Source organism: Scardinius erythrophthalmus, assembly GCF_964197995.2.
Source record: "Scardinius erythrophthalmus genome assembly, chromosome: 14".
Classification (NCBI taxonomy): Eukaryota; Metazoa; Chordata; class Actinopteri; order Cypriniformes; family Leuciscidae; genus Scardinius; species Scardinius erythrophthalmus.
In genome coordinates this window covers 9,923,972-9,929,978 of record NC_138234.1, presented here as the reverse complement: position 1 = coordinate 9,929,978, position 6,007 = coordinate 9,923,972, and positions in this window count along the sequence as shown.

The window sequence follows — 6,007 nt, the reverse complement described above, 5'->3', positions numbered from 1 at the left end:
TGTAAGAATATGACAAATACTGATAAACAGTAGGCACTGCGAGGTTAAGCTATTAAATAGCAGTCCCAAAATATTTTTGTTAACACAATCTTGCTATGAGCCACCACAGTCATATAAAAATATACAAAATAACCAGTAAGTGCATTTTGTTATGGAAACAACAACAACAATTAGGCTACCATGGTGATACACAATACTTAGAACTGGTAAAGAAACATGGAAACTGCTCCTGATAAATAGCAACACACATGACAATAACGTAATTTATTGGTATTTTACTTTTATTTCGTAACTTACTAATTTACGACGTTGCATTCTCGTATGTCTTTTGCACTTTAGTGAAGTGATACAGCGCGCCGGCGCATTTGCGCGTGCAATTGAAGAGTGCGTGCTACCAGAGGTGCTACTCGTACAGCAAAGTCCGTTTTTCTGTGGTGAGAGACTTTGCGCTGCATGTTGTCTTTGCGCTGCTGCTGGCGCGTCACGCATGGCGACGACGTCACGTCACAGATAAAAAACATCCATATAAAGTCTAACGTGCTTAAATCCAATGCGCTATTTCCTAGTATCGATACAATCGATTCATTACCTTTTAGATCGATATATGTCGTCCGGAATGCCAACTTGCCGAACACAGGTCGATGCAGTTGGATCGTAGGAATATTAATCGATACATCGATGTAGTTGATGAATCGTTACACTTACACCCCTACTGATTGTTACAATTTTTTTTATTTTTTTTTAACAATGGCATCTTCGCTAGCCTACACTAGGGGCTTTCGCACTGGGTAGTTCTAGGAGCTAGCCCACCAAAGTGATTCCCCGAGAACTAATGTTTCCCTTATTATGGTGTGTGTCCACTCGCATTCTCTGTTTTTAGTTTACAATCTGTCTGATATGTTATTATATAGAACTGTTATAAATAGAAAGTAGACAGTAATGAAACGTTATTAGCATGTGCCATGTGGTTGATGTCCAGTGTCGCTAGCTGAGCAGAAATACATAATCATGTTTGTCTTGTTCCCTTCAAAGTCGCGTTAGATTTTTTCCTCAGCGTAAAGGTTGAGCGGTTCATCTATCACTGTTTTCCATGATCATAGAGTTAGTTTCTGGAGTAAATACTGCATAGGCTATAATCTGTGAGTTAACACAGGTTTTTTTTTTTTTTTTTTTTTTTTAATGGCGGGTGCTGGTGTTTCGCTTGCATTCGACCAATCAGCATATTAACTTCACTGGTAGTTAGACGGATTTCTTTGCATCGTCATCACAGAGATGTGCGTGCAACTAGGGGGCAGAAAGCAGCTCTTTACGGCATATCTAGCAGAAACAGAGATGACACAGAGCTTTTATACATATAATATTTTTTTATCTTCTATATACCTTATATTAGATCATATTAGAATATCTATCATATTTTATAGACTATTTTCTGTCATATTAATAATCTATTATATTATCTTATAATATATAATATTAGTAATCAAATAAATCCTTTTCTTTTTTTAGAATGTCAATAATTTAATGTAGCAGTAAAATATTATATTGAATGTATATTAATATTGATAATTAAAAGAAATTGAAATTAAAATTATAAAAATAAAAACATTAATATTAATAATTCAAATGCATAATTAAAATAAATATGAATATAAAACTCATTCCATATAATATGGACCTTTTATTCTATCATATTAATAATCAAATACAATGTCAAACATACATATCATTTCTATTTTAGTATGTATAAAATATTATATTTAATATATTCATTTAATCTACATTGATGTTAATAATTAAAACATTTAAAATAAAAATAGAAAATAAAATTTCAATAACTTGAATACACTATCAACGTAATATTTATTCATTATAATATAAACCTTTTATGCTGTATTTTTCATATCCACTTGGACATGTGATCCATTCGTGGTCTGAAATAGTGTAGGGATCTGGTAATGTCTCACCGTTACTGAGAGTTAATGTCTTAATATAATCGCCAGAGTCTGTGCTACCAAGGCTTCCAAAGTAATTGATGCTAGCTATTTTCTCACCTAGCTAGCTGTCACATGTCTCATGTCTTGTACAGTATGTTTACAGTATCAAGTAAACAGTACAGCCTTGTCGTAAACATTTAAGATAGAAAGGCTCAACAACCAACAAAACCAGGTAATTTCGTAAATTCATAGGGTATGTCATGTTTTTATGATTAGCAAACTTAGTTCATCCAGAGACCTGATGACTAACATTATAACTTAGCATACTAGTCAACTGTTGTTAACTAACGTTTTGCATAATGTTATATTAATATGCAAATAAAACAACCTAAAATTGCAGTTTATAATTGAGTCAACAGGAATTCACAAACAATGCGACATCTTCGTTAATTACAATGGTTGATTAACGTTACAATCTTCTACAGGTGTTAAGCCGAGTTCTAACGTTACATGACAATAATTGCATGAACCTCCAAGTACTGTTTAAAAACGATATAATATTCTTTGTGGGCAGAACAGATGTTGTAGGCTTCCTTCAGAGATTTGCATCCAGCTCTTTTCTCAGCATAAATGAGTGTTACCTCACGTGAGGTGTGTGCAGAACTCGGCATAACACCTGTTAGCGGTTTTGCCCCCTGAATGCGCGCGCATCCAGTATTGTTTGTATACAAGAAACACATCTACAGTACTGGTTTAGACCCTACTCTGAAGTAGGAGATAAATTAGTTCCTCCAGAAGGAGTTCCTAAAATCGTTCCTAGTTCCTGTGGTGCGAACACGTCAAAATCCGGGAACTTCCGCCAATAGTTCTATAGGAACTATGAAAAGGTTCCTCCGGTGCGAAAGCCCCTAATATCAGGGAACGTTAATCTCAGAACTCAGCTAATGTTCTGGAAAGGTTCTCTGAGGGTTATTCCAGTTACAGTAATGGAATGATTGTTTTCCAAATGTTTGCACAAAAACTTTATTTATACAGCGTTCATGGAACTTTTTTCCTGAAAAGATTTAGTTGGATGTTTGTCTAACATTTTTTTTGTTAAATGTTGCTACTTTTTAAGAGTTGCTACTGTTGTGGCCGATTTAAAATATCTGGTTCAGTTCTCAGAAGAATTAACTTTATTGAACAACTCAACAAAGTGAGATGTCAGCTGTTCACCTGACTTACAATGCATGGTAAGCATTCAGGTCTTATAACCTTTTTCTTATCGCTTATTTTTCTTTTCTTTTCTTATACCCAATGAGCATCCGTACAGTTATATTTTTCTTTTTGCTTCTCCTCGAGATATCGCCACCATTAGAAACATCTTCCCTGAGGCCTTCTTTCTATTGGAGAATCTCTGAGCATACGCCTTTTTTAAAAAACATCTCATATTACATATACTTTTTTGAAAACTTCTCATATTACATGTTTTTCAGGACCTTCTTGTGCCTTTCAACATGTCCACCTTCCCGTAAGATATATTGTACAGAGCTTTTGGGTACTTTTCCATCCTTGCAAACCCCGTGACCTAGTTTTCTTCTTGACATTACAACACATAGACTTTTGCACAGTATGTTGAGTTTTGATGCTGAACAGCTCATTTAACCAACAAACCTTCCTTGTTCTGTTCAACCATCTTTGTTAACTCTAAACTGGTGTTTTTACGGGGAAAAAATTATACATTTCACACTCCATGCTGATTGTCTTCACCCTTGAATGGTCTGGTTAACAAAGTTTTGTGGTTAAAAAAGGCAGTTCAAATCCAGCAAGAGTTGATCTGTGAAATATCACCATTGTGTCCTTGACTCTGAATCTCAGGAAGTGAACCTGTAAAAACTGCACTGAAAGACATTGTGTATTGTGTATTGAAGCAGCTACGGAAATGGCTAACGTCATTGTATTGTATTGTATTGTATTATTGTATTATATTCCACAACTGTTACTGCTGCACAATCCTCCTGAATAGTGTTCATGGTAAAACAATTTTTATTTTATTTTTATTATAGATTTCATACATGTTGAAATGTGTAAAAGTGAGTTTTTCTTTGTTACAAAAAATTGTAAATTGCATCATTTTGCCTTTTGAAAGTATTGCTGATTAGTTTTTGTACAGTGACATTCTTGTATTTGATGTGAGGATGATGGAGACCTGTGGGATGTTCAAGGTAAAGAATATTGCAACATTATCCCTCTATTTACCTCCATTTAGTCTGTTTCAGTTCTTTACTTTTTTTCAGTGTGATTTTAATGCATCATGTTTGTTTGTCATAATTTTAGGGCTTGTCATCAAAAGTAACTGAGCTAAACTAAAATATTCTAGAGTGAGCATTTTGTACATTTAACACAGTCTCAGGAAGGGCCGCGAAAGGCCCGAAACGTCACACATTAATAAATTGTCTAAATGGGAGCTCTCCGGTGTGCGGCTCTTTATTTTGTTACGTACATTTAACACTCACAATCTTTAACCTTAAAGAGAGAGAGCGAGACATATAGATGAGTAATTTGCAGCTATGTTTTGCACTAGAAATATTCATATAATTGATAAAACTGTAACAAAGCAACTTTTGAAGTTTTTCAGGGACAATTTCATCAGTCCATCTCTGAATATCACAAGTGAACGTTCCCATAATGATTCTGCTGTATGTCCACTGGGATGTTTTGATCATTAAACTATAACATTGAAACTTATAACAGGAATTTGAGCTGCTGGTCTGGTTTACTATCATGACGGAATAGCTAGCATTACATGTTAAGAGCTGATATAATAAAATGTAAAATGACATTTTTATGTAATCTATGATTAATAGAGTTTGTTATTGTTCAAACAGGGCAACAGGGGCAGCACAAAATATCCAGCATGTACGCAGAGATGGGCATAAATACATGGAAATGTATTTAAAATATAAATACAAAATACTGTGTGAAAAAAATGTATTTAAATACAAATACTGTATTTTAAAAATACACAAAATGTGAAATTGGCCATCCAGCTTTCTTTCTTTCTTTCTTTCTTTCTTTCTTTCTTTCTTTCTTTCTTTCTTTCTTTCTTTCTTTCTTTCTTTCTTTCTTTCTTTCTTTCTTTCTTTCTTGCAATTACAAATAAACATGCAAAATAGCAGCCATTTATATACTCATTTCTGGTTACAATGTAGTCTATTACTTGTGGTGAACACTATTCAAAAAAATTCATACTGTATGTAAAACTGTGGGAACCTTTGCTGCCATCTAGCAAAGAATATGGATGGGCGATATTTTGTAAGGCCTGATTTTGTCCAACATCAGTTTCCGATAAACTGGTGAAGGTTTCTCCGCATTACTGTCTTTTCAGCGTGGCAAAGTAATTTAATTACCTCTTTGTTTCATCTGACCCCAAAAATGAAAAAGGTTTAATTGATGTTTGTTAATCATAAATTTAGGTGAATGTTTGATTATTCTATTTAACTCTTTATTGAAATTGCATTCGTTCATCTGGATTCCTAAAACGTTTTGAGTCTTGCACCGGCCGGGTATACGATCTCTTAAACATAAGCTCATCAGTCTTGGTCATTAGACAGAGGCAATTGACTAATATTCTAGACGGCCGTACTCCACTTTGCTCATTCTAGATTATATTATTTAGTCCCCATATATCTGAAGACACTTAATTAAGGTTAAATTATATCTAACCAAAGGTCAAGACAACAAACAAGCTGACCAACTTAACTACTTCTATGGTAACTTTGTATAATCATGCCGTGGTTTCCCATGTTCACTTAGTTAGAATAATATTACAGTAATCAGAGGCTGAGGCTCACCTTATTGAGATTGGTCTAACATCACACTGTTGCTCTAAACAGAAACCCCATTATTAGCCTCTTCAGTCTAAGTATACATTGATAAATGGCAATGTGTTAGGCGGAGCTCTAAAACTTCAGTTTGTGTGCCCCAATGCTCCACAAAACTTAGCGTTAGTCTGTTATTAACATGAGCGTACTTATGGTGTTATGGACTTAACGTAATCTACTAGAATCATTAATTTGAGAGCAAGTCAGAAT